We start from the raw sequence: 20,726 nt of genomic DNA, 5'->3' as shown, positions 1-20,726 counted from the left end.
TGGGATCCCACACAGGCACAGTAGAGTGGAAATGCTGGCTTTTTTGTTAAAGTTCTGCTTCTCACTCTACTGCACATGCGCAAGCGGCACAAAGAAAGAAGAAGGAAGAGGATCTTTGGCTCGCAGGCACCCCGGGCTGGTGTGGTTTTCTTCTCACAGAAGCACCAGCCCGGGGCATAAGGTAAGTGATTACAATCACTGGGGGGGGTGAATAACATTTGGCACCCCCAGTGATTTTTAACTTTCTTCTCATTTAAATATAGAAAAAGGAAAAATACGACAGAAAATCCCTTTTCCAATACTCCAAATCCAGTAGGTTATGTTATGAAAGCTGAAACGTGTGCCCATATCTTGTAACCTGTAACAATTGATCACATGTTTGCTTTCAGACAGCTGAACAGTAAATCCTGGTTGCCAACTGGGCACTAAATTTGGTCAAATATAGCAACTTTATTTACACTACCTCATCTCCTTTTGATTTTGTTCCACCCAAATCATCAAATATAGTGAAATGGTGATTTTAGTGGTTGATGCAGTATATTTTTGCCTGTTTATACTAAAATCAAGTTGTTGTTCTTTTAAGTCAATACAAGTTCTTGTTTATTTCAAACATTAAAATTTAATTCCCATATGGCATATTTTAAAAAAGTAAAGTAAATACATTTATGTTAGTCATATACCCATCTTTTTTGAATCTACTCTAAAAACCATGTATTTGTCTTATAGTGATTAAAAAATCAGACAAATGTTTCTGAAGTCTCTCTGCAGAAAATTCCAAAAACAAATATCCTGTGCCAAATCTCTTTATCTTTAATGTTTACTTGTGGGCACATTTGTTTTACTGATTAGTGATGAGAACATTTTTTCACCAGGCATGGATGCACCGTGGAAAAAAAGTCGCACGTCAAGAATGTTGTGGTTTCATAAAAAGATGTAACAGTGGCATCCAAAAGTAACAAGTGTCAAAAAAGTCATTTTGCTAATTTATCAGCAGTTTCACAAATTAGGCAAAGTGAAATGGGACTCACTCATCAATAAATGGTTCATCAGAGTATCATGGTCTCCTTCCATCTGTGGAAAAAAAATATTTATATTTATTTCTGGAAGTTCAGACATAACCACAACTTAAAACATAACCCCTACTGAATGAGCACACAAAAAAAGGGGGGTATATTTTCCCTTTGACAACCCCATACCTATATTTATTATATGTTTTCTTTGAAACTCCTCTGAATTACATAAGATTTAATAGGGAGAACCAACTTACATTATACTGAACGTGAATCCTTCTAAAGCACTGAATATAATATGTTTTGCTTTGTAAAATCTAAACAATGTGCAAGTAGTGTTATTCCATTCTGACAACCAGAAGCCTGTAATCCAGGTATACTCTCCTATGTAAGACAAACAAGACATAAAAGATGGTTTTAACAACTCTATTGAAGATATCAGGCATGTTAGATAGTACAAAGATAAATATGGTTGTACTCATAGGGGCATGTTTATCAAATTTCATACAGAAATAGTCTTAGAATAGAAATGATAACACCTTTTTATGCCACTGTATGCCAAGTCAAAGCACGTGTATTTATAAAGCCTAGTTATTATTTCTGACTCTGTATATTGGACTTTAAAATCTGTCAAAAAAGGTATTAACTGGAGAAAAAGAGTTGTATGAAAACACTGCTTATTTCCATAACATTTCAAACCACATTTACACCTCATAAAACTCTTAAAAATGCCATAAAATAAATTGCACATATGCTGAATAGCTCTTTGTAATGATGTTCACCTGAAGATTTCTCTGATTATGAATCACAACATTAATTCACACGTATTAAATGTATCTATGGGCAGCATAGTGACTCAGGGTAATATCTGTGTGTGCAAATGTGCTACCAAACTTGAGCAGGGCCTGATAGGAATGATAAGAAATCGCTGTAAAGCCTTGCATTAAATGTGTCAGTGCTGTATAATATTACATATGCCATGTATTTTACATAAACATTTACTCATTTTTTCAACATGACCTATTCTACAAACCTACACATACTGTCTCTGTCTTTACCTGCAAAAAAACCCCAAATGAACATGACTTAGAGACGTCCTCAAATAAATGCTGTGTATATATCTGCAGGATCTTCGTCTTTTTCATTGCTTGCTATCCCACATAACAGGCCAATACTCCAAGGGACTTATTAAAATGTGGTCTGCCTTGCCATTTATGTGCCTGTAAAAATCCAAAATCTTGGCTATAATAACATTTCCAATTGAATGTCATTTTGTATTGCACATCTTAGCCTGAAACCATAAGAACAGGTAACTAATCAAAGAAGAACAAATATATGAATTCTTTCAAAGCTTTTCTATTGCAGAATTACAGTAGCATGGGAGACTGATATATATTCACAGCATACTCACATATATTACAGAAGTTGTCAGTGATTTCTTTTGGCCAGATGGGAAATTTATATAAAAATGTGCTTGATAGATCCACTTAAAGAACAAAGAAATTCCTATGTTTGCTGGCAGATGGCTCAGTTTAATAATTTGGTGAGTAATGCTTTAAGCCTGTTTTAAAAGGCCAATTAGCCATTTTCAAAGTGAAATAAAATGTGTATATGGTATAATTAATACAATGATGTCCATGTACTCTCTTATAGAAAAACATGGTGAGGGGATAGAGATGGGGTTCTGTAAAAAGGTTTCTACTACTGTTAGAGAATGTGCTCCTGAGCTTCACACATTAAACCAATTAAAACAATATCTAACAGAAATAAGTCTAAAGCTACTGGACATTCTGGACTGGACTCAGAACATCTAGGGGCACATTTACTAACCCACGAACGGGCCGAATGCGTCCGATTGCGTTTTTTTCGTAATGATCGGTATTTTGCGATTTTTTCGGAAAATTATCGCAACTTTTTCGTTACCAATACGATTTGTGCGAAAAAACGCGAGTTTTTCGTAGCCATTCCGAAAGTTGCGCAAAATCTTGTGATTTTTCGTAGCGGTAAAACTTGCGCGAAAAGTCGCGCCTTTTCCGTAGCGTCAAAACTTAAAAGGCGCGATGTTTCGCGCAAGTTTTAACGCTACGAAAAAATCGCAACTTTTCACGCAAGTTTTAACGCTACGAAATAATCACAAGATTTTGCGCAACTTTCGGAATGGCTACGAAAAACTCGCGTTTTTTCGCGCAAATCGTATTGGTAACAAAAAAGTCGCGATAATTTCCGAAAAGTCGTAAAGTCGCCGAATAAATCGCAAAAAATACGAAAAAGTCGCAAAATGTTCGTTTTCCAATCGGAATTTTTCCAATTCGGTTGGAATTCGTGTCTTAGTAAATCAGCCCCCTAGTGTCTTTAGACTTATTTCTACTTAATACTGTAAATCATGACCTGGAAGGAAAAGCTTTATAGGTGCATTTATTAGAAGTGTCCCTGCATTTTCAAGAGATCTGGTAACTTTAGGGTGAGTGGCATTAACATCCACTAACTACAAACTTGTGTGACTCGCCAGTATCCAACATTATCCAATTTGGCGAAATTCACCAAAATTGCAAATATTGCTTGTCCATCAGTATATGATAGGTGAAAAAAACAAGATTATTATCCATTACTGTAGCGAGGGTGGGCCATGGCTGCTGCCAAAGCATGCATGCATGGGCTAAATCCATTGGCTGACTGTTGGCGGCAGCCAGTAATTCCCACTCAATTCACCAGCCAAGTCACTTGGGCACAGAAGAGCCTAGTAAAAGTAGCTTCCCTCCTACCCACTTCTATAGTTAGGAGACAGATTTAAATGTTTACATATGTTTAATTCAATGTACTGTTGGCTATTGTTATTGCTGTGTTTTACTATTCTCTCGTAGGCACTGCCAACGAACATATCTTGACTCCAATTTGGCAAGTTAAGCCCCAGGGAGGGGCGGTAGCCTACAGCTTGCCCTCTTTGTGGCAGTAGACCCCTGTTTATCATGTTCCCATTTCATGCCTGTTGACTTTTTCAGCAGCTGGCATAATGTTTAAGGTTTTTGGTTATTATTATATTAATAATTAATAAAGCTGTGGCCTTTATTCCTTCCAGCATGGTGTCAAGTATCTTATTTGGCATACACCTGGCCACAGTGGGTATTGGTTTAGGTGTAACCAAAACACAGAGCTAAATAAATACTAGGGGTATAACAGTAGGGCAGCAGATCTTGTAGCTTATGGACTTAGGAGTATATGGGACCCATTGGGTTTCAGGTTTTTTTGGGGGAGGCTTGATATATTGCACTTCAAGTTATGACATTTCCATTTGAATTAACTCTTTGTCATTGTTATTTATTTATTTCTTATAAAATAGCTGGAAAAATCCTTAAAAACTGATACTAGCAGAAGAAGTAGCGAAGGATTAAGTGTCATCAGAATGGATTAAGCAAATTAAAACCATTTGTTAAGGGAATTCAGTATTGAAATTTGACTTGCATTTTGATTTTGCTGTATGGTGTAATAAAGGCTGTTCTTAAACTTCAAGTTAGCTAAGTGGTTTTTAATAGAATAGCTTAACAAAAAGTCTTCAGTGTCCATCGTACAACACAATATATCTTTGAAAATGCAAAATGTATCATTTCTAGAATTACCTCTATTTGGCACTCTGTCCTTAGACCATTTCATTATTCACATAAACATTGTGTCTGCCATAATAAATTTGGAAATGGTGTCCTTTCTCCCTGCCTAGTCCTAATTAGGTCATTGTTCACTAACCTATCAAAGAAGGTAGCAGAATATATGATGTTATTAGGTTCATTACATAAATGGATAATAATAAATCTCACTCTAGAGACGCATTGGAACTAAAGGAGCATTGACAATTACCTGTACTATATTCATTTTCCTGCACTGGTATCCACAGTAATTACAGGCCTTCTGCTTTGTTGAGATAGGAAGTGATGAGTGTTAAGTGTAACTGGGGAAGATGCAAAGGTAAAGTATTGATTCGCTTTATGTAGTGTGCGGATTTCACTTTGCTTAAGATCTTCTGCCAGGCTATTACTTGTTTAGAATTTGTTGTATTTACTGTATTTACTTTTTTTTCAGGGAGGAAAAATATATGTTCTGTGTGTAAAAGTGCACATTTTGTCTTTAAATTTAAAATGCTTAAGAAATTGAACAAATAAAAATCGGCTAGATTTGTTTCCAGTATCTACATTGCTTACTTATTTGATACAATTTTAATTTTAAAGTTCCTGTGTTCTATTTTTTTAATAATGCTACAATGTATATAATGCCCAACATAAATGCACTCGCAGAATGCTGTTGAACATTACCTTCAAACAACAGGGGATAAATGCAAAGAACCAACATTTTCTGTGGCCCCAGAGTATAAAACAATCAATTCGGACCTTACTAATGTTAACTTTCAATATAGGTCATCTTCCTTAAAGTTTTAGGGAAGTTCTAAAAAGATTCTGCCGTGAAGTCTAAAAACCAATATTTATGTCACTGCAGAAGGCATCTGTCATGCAGATATCGGAACTATTAATGGGTTGGCCAGAGGTTTACAAAGGACAAATCTATAGCTAAAAGTATGTTAAATACCCTAGATGTTCTGCTGCAATTAATAATGGTAAGCCCAATGATGGTGTGTGGTGTGTCTCACTGCTCATGCAGAAATGTACTGTGCCGTCCTTAAAGCACATCAGTAACTTGAAACATTTTTGCCAGCTAGGCTTGGCTGAACTCATTGGCACTTACAATGTGAAAGGAGAGAAAATGATGTACAGGTTTGCAGAAGTATTAATAGAGTGACTATTTTAATACTGTGCAAAGTAACCTCTTGCGTAACTATTTTATTAAACCCTCTAAATATAATTCACTGACACAGCTATTACCAGAGTAGTTTAAAAAATGACTATCCATTGAAAATATTCCTTTGTGAGCTAAATATCCATTGCTTTGTAAAAGTCAGTGTGTTTTATTTTTGTAATAATGAAGGGATATTATATAAGAAATAAGCCATGAGCAGGGAGCTCATTTATCATGAGAGTGAAGTCTTATTTTTTGTCTTAAATTACATTTCTTTTAGCTCCCACAGGAAATCTTTTGTTGCCCCAATATACTGCATGTGAGGCTTAAGCAACATGGAAAGTGGCAGTTAAAGTAATGGGCGTTCATATGAAAATATGTGGAAAGCAGTATTCTTGGATTTAGAGGTTCCATTGTCATGAACTTCAATGAGACCCAGCAGCAATGAAACTAGTATTTATTTCTGTATTCCTGACTTTAGTTGTAGGCATAGCTAGACCAATTAGCACTTCATACAGGCTGTTTATGGGCAAATACAGAATCTACCTGGGAACAGTGTATCAAGCTTGTCTTTTTGGTGATTACTTCAATACTTTCTTCAGCTGCAGAGCAGACAGTCAAATGTTATAAGGCATGTATTATACTCCTGCAGCCTTGTTAAAGCCTCACATTTATTTTTTCATTTTAAATATTTTTCTTTTCTGCTGTAGTAGTAATTCTGAATGCTAAATGTAATATATATATATATATATATATATATATATATATATATATATATATATATATATATATATATATCAGTAACTTTGAAGGGATACTAACTTGTGTCATTCTGGACAAATATTTTTTTTTACTTCACTTTTTATACCTGCATAGGCAAATCACGTTCCTGTTAGTCATGTGACTATTTTTTATTCCTGGCAAGCAAGCAACTTCCTTCACATAAATTCTTGATATATTCTCAGAACTCCTAGAGACAGTAGGGCTCATTTACCTCCACGTGTACATTGAGTAAAGTGCAAGTTGAGTGCAATTTCCTATAATGCAGTGTTTTTTTTTTCCACTGGTGAAGTCACAAGAGGGCATTGCGTCTGACACAATTGTGCCAATGTGTCAAAATGTATGCAATTGTACTCAAAAGTTTTTGAGTCTCCTTGGTTATTGATGCAGGCTACTGCCTGGTACAGAGTTGGTGGTAGCTTCAGGTTCCTTTGCATCAATAGGTGCAAGGTTCAATTCAGAATAAGAGGCTGGGGTGAGTGGCACTAAGCACAGCTATATGGAAGTGCAAAGAGCAAAAAAGTGCAATAGTATCGGACATATATAAGCCCCAATGGCTTGCAAGGCAAAACAAGATCAGCTACTCTATGTGCAAATTACTTATTTACACTAAATTGCATACTGCTTTTTCTATAATGCTGCTGGAAGAAGATCGCTGACCTGGAACATTCACTGTAGAAGCCAGGAATAGATTGGCTTTACTTGTGCATGCTGCTGGCTAGAGATCTTCACCCTTGAGCCAGACATGACGTAGCTAAAGATGGTGGCTGCCAACCCTGTGAATTTAACTGCAAACCCTGCTGCCTAGGCTGTATTATTGCTTTATTTTATGAATAGTAGGGCTGCCTACTTATTGCCTCCAAACACGTATGTCACCATTGACCACAAGCTTCTTATGTGCCAAAAGGTTTCACTATTTGAGCCCAGGCCCAGCACCTTTGAAAGTTGAGCATCTTTCTGTGTTGCATAATTGTGATTTTTTTTAATGCCTGTAGTTTTGGATATGTATAATATTCAGCTGAATACAACACAATGAATTAACTATGTATAGACAATGGAAATAGGGTGGTTGAACACAGGCGAGCATATAGCAAATTCAGTGTAATAAGGCATGGTCTTATGCTTTAACAAAACATTTTAACATGAACTATAAGTAACTTACTAAGTCAGTGTAAATCAATAATTTTAATTTTTGGGTCACTGATCCTTTCAAGTAGAAGTATCAAATGCCACCTAATACAATGTGCAAGACTGAGTCAAACATTGTCCTTATCTCATGTCTTTTTCTGGGACTTAAAGAAAGAACATGCTTTAGAGCTGACTTTCTTATTACTGTGATTATATCAAATAACTACTGTAATTTAGTTACATCAAACAACTAATTTAAACTCAATAGGAAGTAATTGGTTCCCTTGATTGTTAAACACAATGTGGCGGCTTCCTCAAGAGACATTGTTTTTGATTGTTTAATAATAGCAGATCACTCAGCCTTTACAACACTGATGGTGTATTTATAATTCAGTAGATGGCAAACTTACTGCTTTGTTGCTGCAAATGCACTTGCTGCTCATTTGCTTCTATTTCACCACCTTGACACCTCAAGTCGAATTTATATACAATTGCTGAAAAAATAATGGAAATGGTGACTTCAATAAAAAGTATAAATTATTATGGTGTTGACCATTATTTCCCTTTATAAAATGAATTGGGGACTATTAAAGAAAACATTCGTGCATTTTTCCAGAAGCATAGATTTAAGTTCAAACATTAATGATGGAGGAATCTTCCTCCTTTATCTAAAATGTGTCACAACGACTCAGTTATAAATAAATATGTCCACTGTGTTAACCATGTCTTTGTGTTGCTTGAATACTGAATATATCTGCCTATAAATTGTATCTCTTGCTCTTTTATAATACTATAGGGTCATAACAGAACCTTAGAAACCCAGTGATATTGCTGTGCAGACCTTTACAGATTTATATATTAACCCAGCTTTTCCAAATTCTGTTAATAATAACATAATGTTAATAATAACATAGTAAAAAAAAATATACTATGTAGGGATAGGCAAACCTTTTGCCCTATTCAGTTTTGAGGCAAAATTTGCAAATTTTAATTTTGCCTTCCATATAAACCAATGGGATCAAAATCTGATTTGGAGAATTTCTGAGAATAACTAGATGGTATCTTATTAATGAAAAAGATGCCACCATGTTTGGAAGCAATTGGCAACATGTGAGCCTCTATTTCAATTAAGAACTGTTGAAGCATAGTGGAAAGGAGCTTCTCTACTGTCCATAAATTGGTTGAAGATCCAAAATAAAAATCAGGAGTAATGCATCACAACAAGACACAGGAACTTGTGTCGTGCCTTCTCAGTAATAGAACACTGGTACTTACTTTTTTCAGCTGCATGTTTCAAAAACTAGATTTTCCTAATTCAAATATTCAGGTGTAATTGGCTGACTCTGTTGTAGTTATCCAACAAGATTGTTAAAACACAAATATTGCCAACTCAAGTTGAGTGGGTATTGCAGCGGTATGAAGTTATATGTTGTTAATTCCAGGCTGTTCCCTGAGTAGCAGGGAAGGGCTGAACCCTCAAGGGTTACCTAAATTCCAGTCCTGTACATTTTATAATTCTATGTTAATAAAAAAAAAACATGGTCTTGGTAGTCTCAGGGAACATAAGAGGTCTACATTATAATATAAAAATATGTTTTAAATTTCAAACTACCCATGTCCCCAAATACTTTAGAATATCAACTTTGGATCCCCTTCTGCACTCTTACCTTCCAATTTGTGCCTGTATGTTACCCAACCACTTAGATTGTAAGCTCTACGGGGCAGGGACCTCCTTCTTACTGTGTCTCAAACCACATGGCACTTACTCCCTGTGTATCTATATATATTTATTGTATTTATTTATTATAACACTTGTCATCCCTGTGTGTAATTTTGTATTTTGTAAGATTGTACAGCGCTGCGTACCCTTGTGGTGCTTTATAAATAAAGTTATACATACATACATACACACATAAGCCCCTAATTCAATGTCAAAACTCTTAATCTATAGCAAACCTAATAGCTGAGGACATGGAAGAGATCACAAATTAAACATTTACCAAGTACTAGGGAGAAATAAATGTATTAAACATACATTTTTACACAGGATGTATAGTACAACTAAAAGGCTATGTAATGTAATGAGCAGCAAAGATTACAATGAATGTCACAGACAGTTCAGTCCCTAGCCCACTGTCTGCATATGTGGCAGATGGTATTGAAATATATCAGTGCTTGCATTAAACTCCATCGTATGATATCAGCTTATTTTAGATGTGGTAAAAGTACTAACAGCTGCAAATACACCAATCCCTACTCTAAAAAATAATCAAGAAAAACTTCTAAGAAATGAAAACAGAGTCTCCCATGATATGGGGTCCTTGGGTGCTGCAAGATGAAATAGACCTCACTTTGAACTCACTTCAGGAAAAATCCTTAAATGCATAGTTTTATGCTGTAAGATGACCCTTCTAGTAGTATATAGAGATGTAGCGAACTGTTCGCCGGCGAACTAATTCGCGCGAACATCGGGTGTTCGCAAGTCCGCAAATTCGCGAACTTTTCGTGATGTTCGCAATTTGGGTTCGCCGGCACCGAAAAAATCGCAAAACTTACGATAACGGTACGAATGCTCCGAAAAAGTCGCAAAACTTACGATAACTTTACGAAAGCGCCGGAAAATACGAAAAAGTCGCAAAATTACCGATCATTTCGAAAAACGGCGTGTGTCAATTTTTCAGAGGTTTTTGCCCTTGATCCCCCTCCTGCATGCCACTGTCCAGGTCGTGGCACCCTTTAAACAACTTTAAAATCACTTTTCTGGGCAGAAATGGTTTTTATAGGTTTTAAAGTTCGCCTTCCCATTGAAGTCTATGGGGTTCGCAAAGTTCACGAATATTCGCAATTTTCGGCGGAAGTTCGCGAACAGGTTCGCGAACTTTTTTTTTGAGGTTCGCTACATCCCTAGTAGTATACCCCCTTCACCCCACCCCTGATACTCCCTTAATTGTTTTAAATGTATTGTATTATTTACACCGTAAAAGCAAAAAAGTTTGAAAGAATCAAAACCAGCACTGAATTCAGCAAATAGTGAACTGCCCTGGTTTCATTTTTCTAAAACATTTATCACTGCACTGGAGAAGGTAATATGTTTGGCAGACTTTGGTTGTACTTCTATATGCTGCTTTTTTTCTAGCTGCTTCATAATTGACCTTCCTGTCAATTTCCTGTTGTTCTACTATTATCTATATGACAAGGGAAAAAAGAAAGAAGTTTTCTCTGCATGATCCATGTTCCTGGCTTGCTACACTTTACTGCTTTTCCAGTCCAAAAATGTTTCTTTTTTTGCATAAATTTAGAATTTAACAACAGACTTTGCTCTTTGCCGGCCGCTATAATCATCTTCTTTATCATCATTATGCTCCAGCAAGATACTGTGTGTTTGAAAGGAAACTGACACTATAAACATGCACTACAGTTAATGTTTAAAATGTATTTACTGTGACAAACAGACAAACAACTTGATGATGCTTGTCTCAATTTTAAATCATAAATTATACAAAAATTAGGGGTATTGTAATAACAGCACACAACTGCTCCAAGAATAGTAACTCATGACAATCGAATACTTTGTTTCAATCAAAAGACCTTGTGTGTCACCTACCTCTTCAATGTTACTCAGAAAGCAGGGAATCCACCATATTCCCAGCATCAAGATTTAGAAAAAATACTTTTGTGTTATTAGAAACCCAGACAGATAATCCCATAATGTGTGCTCCTTCCAGTATGTTTATTATATATAAATAGCTTTTTATGTCTGAGTGACAGGCCCCTTTAAAACAAATGATTTGTCATGTAGATATAATGCAAATCTTTATTGTTAAACTTGTAAATGCAAAAAAATTATGAATAAAAAAAAATGATTTGTTCATGTGATGTGAGATGAGAAGGTTAAAGGAAAATTTAGCGTAAGTCGCCGGTGGGATGGTAGTTCGGGGAGATTAGTCGCCCGTGACAAGGGAGATTTGTCGCGGGCGACTAATCTCCCCCCTGTGTGCCAGAGCCCTTAGATACCTTCCTTTGCAACTCTAGCTCTGTCTAATCTTTCTATAGTACAGTCACTTTATCTATGCAGTGACTCTCCTTGCACAAGTTTTGTTTCTTAAAGGACATGTCAACCGCAAAAAATAACTTTTTTCCTAATAAAAGAAAACATAATCCAAGCAACTTTCCAATGTGAATTTATTGAAAATTTTTAGTGTTTTAAAAGTTATTTGTAAATGCAATTGCTATTGAAAGCAGCATTTGATGAACTCCTGGTTGTTACTTTTTAAACAATGTTGCAAGTGTCAGTCTCCTCCAGCGAGTCAGGTCTGTCAGTCTGCTGCCTTGTGTTACATTGTTTCAATCGCCAGAGCCCCTTGGGCAGGGAATAGAAAGGACAGGCAAGCACTACTACTAATAGCAGTTATATATACAAATAAGTCAAAAACTCGTTGCAAATTTGTAAAGAATGTATAATGTAGAATTATGTTTTCTTTTATTGGGCAAAAAATTATATTTTGGGTTGACTTGTCCTTTAACACCTTTCAGCCTGTGAGACCTTCTCAACAATTTTTTCTCCTTCCTTCCTTTTTTATCTTTAATGTCCTTTTTACATCCTGCCACAATTCTCTGCCCTGTGCTCCCTTTGTTTATTTATCCACACTCTCTCTGTATCTCTCTCTGCCTTTTTTTTCTATATAATATCATATATTAACACATAACACATAATATTTCACACATTACAAAGACCACCTTTGATCAATTCTAAAGAAGAAAAGGAAAGTTTGTATTAAGGGTCTTTACTCTTGATCCACAGAAAAAAATGAAAGGCGATAGAGATAATATCAGTATGTCTTTTTTTTATTGTCTAACTCAGACTGATATTTATCGGGACTAGTTTTAAGCCATGTATGTGTTGCCGAGACATGATACGGCTTAGAAACGTATAAATTATTTATCAGCGGCAAGCATTAAACTTTAGTATGCTATCAATACAATTTTATGACAGAGCTTTCAGATTTACACTGTCAGTTCACATTACACAAAATACCTTCTAAAAAATGGCTTGTAACATTTATTAAGCTTAAAGGAGTCCTCTGAGAATGTTGGTTTCAGTAGATGAGTTTTAGTGCACTATGCTTAATTGTGCGCATTTTAGTATTGTTTTCATTTGAGAGAAACTACTAGTTTCAAATTCAGCCCAATCTAATGTATACGACCATTGAAAGAAAACAAAAAGACTGTAATAGCTCCTAAAAAAAATATGCATTGCATGAAATAGCCTCAGGCATCTCTAACACTGAGGAAAAAAGTGTGAGCTTTGCTGTATTAGGCTGTGTAATCATTAGAAATGCCCCGATTGCTGTTGGTCATGTTAAAACCTTTCCTTTACCTGACCTCTAGAGGAGTAAATAAGCTTTATTCTTACCTAGAGAAATGCCAAGGGTGCTGTGGCAGTATCCATTACTTTCATTTCCCCCTCATGTTCTTCAAAATAGGGACATTAGAGTCAAGCTTGCAACCCACACCATCACTGTCTTTGGTTTCTATTCTGAAAAGGTCAGCAGTAATGTAATGTGCTTTAGCACAATGGCATTCCCCCTTTTTACAGGGTACAGGGTTATGGGAGATAGCTCTTAGTACTAGTTGATCCAGGGACAGGTCCGATTGCCATCTTGGAGTCAGGAAGGAATTTTTTTCCCCTCTGCAGATGTTTTTTTTTTGCCTTCCTCTGGATCAACTAGAAGTTGGCAGTAGGCAGGTTATATATAGGCATTATGGTTGAACATGATGGACGTACGTCTTTTTTCAACTTAACTTACTTCTGTATGTTACTATGTTACTATGTATGTTACTAGTCTCAGGCCTAATCTTCTGCCCTGCAAGTCCTGTTCAGCAAGAATCCTATGGCTGTGCATCGACATATGTTCCTACCAACTATCCCAGTGCAACCAATACTAAAAAATTAATTTAAAAAGGGAGGGAGGGTGGGTGCTGTTAAGATAAAATGGCACCCCTTCTCACTACTCTGCTTAATTTGAATCAGAGTGTCCAACCACTTACCAACCAGACTGCAGAACTACCTTTAAATTGAAACTCAACTGTGGGCCTTCTCTTAACCTTGTCATTGCCATATCCCCTTTGTCCATGCCTTGCTTTTGTCCATGGGGCCTCTTTATATTTTTGAAGCAAAAGCAGTTCTTCTAAAGGTTAACTATGTAAACCCACATTTATTGCAAACTTCTCCAAAGGCACAGTTCGACATAGTGCACAAATTTTTTTTTAAATTTCACTGTGACTAGATTATTTTAAAAGTGAATGGAGCATGCCATTAATAGAGGATTTTTAAGCACAAACTCCTATCAATCATATGTTTGCTGTCTGTCAGACACACACTTATGCATTATAGCTGCAAATCCTCCCTTGCTCTTATCTGATTAACGAAAAGATGTCTGAAACTAACAAATCTTTCACATGCCTGTGTAAGGCTCAGTTATCTTAAGTTGTAGTTAGATTGAGATGGAGTACCCATTACACTGCATTGGAATACATTTGTTCTGATGGCTATGATTAAGATATTGTTTGCAAAAGTAATTATCAAGCAATGCCAAGTAAGAAGTAGGTGACACCATGCTCGTGACACACTGAATAAATACAGACGTTGTTTGGCACCTTACAGGTTCTTGGAGGCACATGGAGAGTGAACAGACCCTACAGATGATTATCAAACCACAGAAGGCTTTCCCACCTGCTTTGCCTGACCTCTTACATGTCATCACAAAGACATCTACACTGTGTCAAGGTAACAAAATGTTTGGACAATAAAATAAATACATCAATAAATTAACATTATTGTATAAAAAATATATGCTTTTTGATGTTTATAATTTAATACAACAATTTTGTTGGCAAAACAATGGCAGAACAAAAATGAGAAAAAAAGAATTTGTTTCTATCTACTTTTTTGTTGTATCTTTTATTACTTTGTGGCATCGGCCTCTTGCTATTATTGGCATATATTGCAGGTCACATATACTCAGCATGCTGTAAGTAATATAGTGGAATCAGCTGTTCAGGTTACATGTCAGGACAAAATTTCTCATTTGCACATTATTGTTACCAAAGGACTATAATGTTATATATAGTAAAAAAAAGCAGTGCTGCACTAAATCACAGTTTTTTACAACATGAGCTCTTTGATTAGGGCTTGTGCTGAATACGCTTTTTGCCTATTAATAAATAAAACTGCTAATTAAAGTAATTAGCAGTCAGCTTCTAATAAACTGCTCTTTCCCTCAAAGGCTGCAGCTTGAGCAATGGGGTGGGGGTTGTTTAAACAGAGGTCTTTATCTTCCTTTGAATAAATTAACCTGTTGACAGGCAGGGGGTAAAGACAGGGCTGAGCTGCATCTCCTGCCACTTCTCTCTGTGCAGATTGCAATCCAATGTTTCATGCAGAGAACATTTTTTCGATGACCGCCGGTGATTTTCACATTTTAACAAGTGGCGATTATTTTAAAAAATCTGTGCTCAATTTCACTATGCATTTTACTTCACCAGGGGAAAAACAGTTTTTATTTTGTTCAGAAAGAAACCTGGTCAAGAAAACAGGTCAATTGACAATGCATTTGGTGCAAGAAAAAAATGCATCTGGTGACATTTTTCTGCATTTTTGCAACTTTTTTGGCAAACTGAAATGGGGCAGTTTGGTCATCACTAATGAGCAGCACTTCAGGTCTCATGATTTCACTACCCAGTGTGGAAAGAGATGATAGAAATGTTACTCAGTGTGATTGCCCTCCCCAGAGGTTTACATGGGAGGACCTATACTAATAACACCACTACAGTGTATTATCAGTGTGTGCTCATTAATTTCCTTCCATAAAAAGGGCCACCATTTGGGAGTTTTTAACCTTTAACCCTGTATAAAGTGTACACTGAAATACCAGATGAACGTGAGTGTAGGACTGGCCAGACCAGGGATAACTTTGACATAGTTGGCCAGCTTAAATATAATTCAATTATTATAAAAATAATCCTTGTTTTGTATAAAAGGAAGGTAACTTCCTAATAGCTTAATGCTATTAAGTCCTGTATATATTGATAATGGGTGCAAAGGACCTCTTTTTTTATCATATGTATACATATAATACTTTCCTTATGGTGCACATCACTAACTATACCACAGCTGAAAAAGCAGAAATATTACATAGGTGTTGGTTGGGAGTGGCAGTCAGGTGGGCAGCCAAGTTGAAAGGAATGTTTTACACCTCAGCCCCGAAATAATCTTCCAGGTGTCTGAAATATACTAAATGAAATAAAATACCAAATCGATATATATATATATGTATATAACTGCCAGGAAATACATATGAAGGATATGAGTACTCTAACCTGCTTACTATAAGAGACGCAGTCCTCTGACATACGGTTGTGCATGCAAGACTCTACTTTTCCTAGATTTATAACGTAAAGGATTTATTTATTGTATCTCAGCTCTGGATACAATCTTGTAGAGATGAATACATTTCTGGCTTTGCAAATGGAAAAGAGGGCCAGCTTTGACATGATGTATATGCCACTTGGCAGCGCTCGCCAATTGTTCATAAAATATTTCAAATATCTGGGCTGACAACCAAGTGTGAATCAGGATTTTAAGGCAGTAATGTTTTTGACTGGCAGTAATTAATGCAGAGATAAACTGGCTCACTCAGTGAAAACTATTAGCACTGTTGCTTCTTATATAACATGTATATATATAAATAAATAAATAAATATATATAGACTAAAGGCAATGTATTCATAGACCAACAGATGCATGACAGATTGGCATCCTGTAGCTAACCACAGTTTCAGGTTATTTCCCTGGGCTTGTGCTTCTGTTAGGAGAAAAACGAGCCAGCCTGGGGTAGCTGAGAGCCAACAATCCTCTTCCTTCTCTATTCTATCTTCGGGATTTCCGGGGCTTTTAACTCTACTGTGCATGCGCAAGCTGTGTAAAGAAAGCAGGAGGATCGCTGGCTCCCAGCTACCCCAGACTGGGGTGGTTTTCTAACAGGAGCACCATCCCAAGGTAAAAGGTAAGTGATTACAATTACTGGGGGGTGCCTAACATTTTATTTACCCCTGGGGCTCAGAGTTGAGCTACCCCCAGCAGACTGCTTAAGGGACATCCACAAGAGGGAGGGTTGGTGGGACACTGCTGTGCTCCTGGTCACCCTGCCTGCAAGAAGGAACTGGTGAGTCTACTTCTGGGCTTACCCATAGATCCCTAGCCCAGGAACCCCTTGGCCAATAAACTCCCAGATGGGAAGTAATAACAACTGGGGGGGGGGGGGGGGGGGGGTGGGACTTTCCTCCCTAGCACTGTCATGCCATGCTTCCCTTCAGAATATTGGGTCCTAAGACAAAGCTGTTTTTAAAACATAATTGATCCTTCCATATTTATATGCTGATTTTTCTTAGATATTTTTTAGATATTTTGAGTCTCCAGAATATTCAAGCTACATACTTTAATGAGGTTTTTGCAGGTAATTATTTGTTCATAAACATACAATTATGCAATTTGTTTCTTTATTTGGTTCCATTTATAATTTTGCATCTTGGTAATTATAAAGCACAGCAAACAGTTGTATTAAGCAGTAAATAGAGGCCAATATCGTGCACACCTGCAGTATATTATTTTTCATTAAAGTTCTTGAACTCTGTTGCTTCCTCCCATAGTGAACCTTACTGACAGTGCTGCATTGCAGGTCTCATTGGTACCATATTAAAAATAAGTTAAAAAAACCCCAAATAAAATAGAAAATGTGTGAAATTGTAAAACTTGTCAGTTAAATACTATTACTGTGTACAAATCCTAATGCCTTAATTTTATGTTCCAGTCTGTTTTCTGGAAATCAATGAAGAACCTTGCACTGATCCAGTTTTCTGCTTACCTCCCAATAGAAACTAATTATTTGGCAGAAGTGAACCTTCATAAATCCATGTTGACTCTCAGAAATTGAATTAGCGTGTATAATGCAATTTGTTATGAGTGTTTTTATGCACAGTTCTATTTGATGTGTCAAGAACAGAAAAAGGGTTATGTTTTCCAAGTGCATGTTATTTTTCTGTGCACTATTAAAGGGAAATTCTACCCAAAACCTTTTTTTTTTTTTTTGCATAATGGACAAAAAACTAAATCTAGGAATTTTTAATTATATATGAATTTCAAAACATTAAATTGGCTATTGAACTTATATTCACTTATGTTTTAAAATGGTCATCTCAGAGGAATCCATACATTCTGTATGCAGGGTTTGTAATGATGGGGCAGGGACCTCCTTCCTACTGTGTCTTATACCACATGGCACTTATATATATATATTTATTGTATTTATTTATTGTATCACTTGTCCTCCCTGTGTGTAATTTTGTATTCTGTGAGATTGTACAGCGCTGCGTACCCTTGTGGCGCTTTATAAATAAAGTTATACTTACATACATACATATGTACATCCCCTGCTCACTGCTATTTTAAGCTGTTAGGCCTCCCATTGCCATGTTTTTGGTTCCTTTGCCAGTCAGCCAGCACAGAATTTATTGGTAGTTTATAATAAAAAAAATATATATATAAAAAAAAAAAAAAAAAAAAAATATTATATATATATATATATATATATATATATATATATATATATATATATATATATATATATAATGTCTCATTTTCCCAAGACTGCTTTATTTTACTAACATAAACTGCAACACAAATAAAACTGTTATCATTGTGATCATGATCCCTTTTTTATTCTTTGTAAATTGGCTAAATTTGGGGAACCACACCAAATATGATATGATATTTTGCAGAAATGCACTGGAGTCAATGGGAAGACAAAATTACATTTCAGTTAAGGTAGGTTTGCTCTGGATGGTGCACCAGGTTTTGTGCAGTCTTACTGCTCTCTCTGATTGACACTTGCCTGGTGGCAATGTTAGGCTAATGCCAGACTTTGCATTATCTCGCGTTTTCATGCGTATATCGGCTACATGTGCCTGCACCTGAGCGTATCTCATTCATTCGGTTGCAGGCACATGTAGGAGGCGTAGGTGCGGATCTTTCAGCAAGCGTTTTTCCGCTTCCCGAAAATATCCGCCCTACGCCTCGTCTGGCATTAGCCTAATATTGCCGCCAGGCAAGTGTCAATCAGAGAGAGCGTATCTCGTGTGGCATTAGCCTAATATCTCTGATGTGCAGGGATGCAGGTTGCATTGGTCTTTGACACAGGGATGCCAGATGTGTCAGCCATGAAGCAGGGATGTGTCTTGGCACAACAATGACAGGATGCTTTTTTATTTTTCATCAAAATTCTAGTGTAAATTTTCTTCTACTGGGCAAAAATGTTAATGCATCCCTAATTTATATATATATTGTAAGCAGGATCAGACATACAGACAGTCCTTTAGGTGAATACAGTCCATTTTATTATGTACAGTGACTGACTCTGGTATCCAGCAGGAACATAAGCAAAACAAAAGTAAACAAAACCCTTGCCACACTTGAGCTCTAACTAATACACAGGGTACTTCCCTCTCTATTACCGGTCCCCTACTGGGATTGCCGGCTAAAACAAAGCACAACTCCCCAGAGTCACAGTACCTTGAGAGTCCTTCTCTTTGGGAGACAATGCTCCAAGCTGCTTCAGGCAGGCACAGACCCTCACACAGCAAGTCCAGTTCACAGTCTCAGCTCCAGCCCCTCACTCTCTCTGACTGCAGGCATATCTAGCCTGCTAATTATTCCCCAGGTGTGACTCCCTTGGGGAATTAACCCACTCAGCACCGCTATACATGAGGGAGTAGGAGATGAACCTAGGGGGAATATATCTCCCTTCCACCTGTTTACCTGTTACCGGTTCACAATATATATTCTTTCATGCTTTCAAATGTTAATTTAAGTTGGAATTTAAGTGCATTGATATAGAATTATCTAATACAGGTATGGGATCCCTTATCTGGAAATCCGTTACCCAGAAAGCTCCGAATTACAGAAAGGCCATCTCCCATAGACTCCATTATAAGCAAATTATTTTAATTGATAAAAATGATTACCTTTTTCTCTGTAATAATTAAACAGTACTTTGTACTTGATCCCAACTAATATATAATTAATTCTTATTAGAGGCAGAACAAGCCTGTTGGGTTTATTCAATATTTAGATGATTTTTAACAGACTTAAGTTATGGAGATACAAATTGCGGAAAGATCCCTTATCCAGAATACCCTTGGTCCCGAGCATTCTGGATAACAGGTCCCATACCTGTATGTATGTATGTATGTATGTATGTATAACTTTATTTATAAAGCGCCACAAGGGTACGCAGCGCTGTACAGTCTTACAGAATACAAAATTACACACAGGGAGGACAAGTGATATAATAAATAAATACAATAAATACATATATGTATATATATATATAAGTGCCATGTGGTATGAGACACAGTAGGAAGGAGGTCCCTGCCCCCTAGAGCTTACAATCTGAGTGGTTGGGTAACATACAGGCACAAACTGGAAGGTAAGAGTGCACCAGGTATGGGCATTTGCCCTTAAGCGCAGGACTAGGCAAAATAATGTTTTAGTGCTCCAGAAGGTAACAGCTGAGTTTTTTCTTAAAGAGAGTGGGTGAGTGTTCCCTACGGAGGGATTCAGGGATAGAGTTCCAGAGGTAAGGAGCAGCGAGATAGAAAGGTTTAAGACGAGAGAGCACAATGGGTGTGGATGGTGTAAAAAGACGGAGGCTCTGAGAGGAACGGAGGAGACGACCAGGAACATGTAGGGAGACCAGTGAAGAAATGTAGTGAGGAGCAGAGAAGTGAAGGGCTTTGAATGTCAGCAGAAGGATTTTGTAAGCTATCCTTTGCTTAACAGGCAGCCATGCTAGAGAGCTTAATTGAGGCTGAACAGGTTCCCTCTTCGGAGAGAGCAGGAGGATCCTGGCAGCAGAGTTTAAAATTGATTGCAGGGGAGAGAGGTGGGAGTCTGGGAGGCCAGTTAGTAGGCGA

General features: G+C 36.8%; 1 long non-coding RNA gene across 1 annotated transcript; it reads right to left on the bottom strand.

The window, feature by feature from the left end:
• Positions 1 to 599: 599 nt before the first annotated feature.
• Positions 600 to 19,407, bottom strand: LOC101731268. The gene is made up of 5 exons (XR_004223200.1): positions 19,324 to 19,407; positions 8,108 to 8,191; positions 2,069 to 2,230; positions 1,268 to 1,394; positions 600 to 1,071 (listed from the first exon to the last, which is right to left on the bottom strand). It is a non-coding gene; the product is annotated as an uncharacterized LOC101731268 (long non-coding RNA).
• Between the last annotated feature and the right edge of the window lie 1,319 nt (positions 19,408 to 20,726).

Source organism: Xenopus tropicalis, chromosome 6 (assembly GCF_000004195.4).
Source record: "Xenopus tropicalis strain Nigerian chromosome 6, UCB_Xtro_10.0, whole genome shotgun sequence".
Lineage (NCBI taxonomy): Eukaryota > Metazoa > Chordata > Amphibia > Anura > Pipidae > Xenopus > Xenopus tropicalis.
Note: the sequence above shows the minus strand (reverse complement) of the source record. Positions and strands in the feature narration are given on the sequence as shown.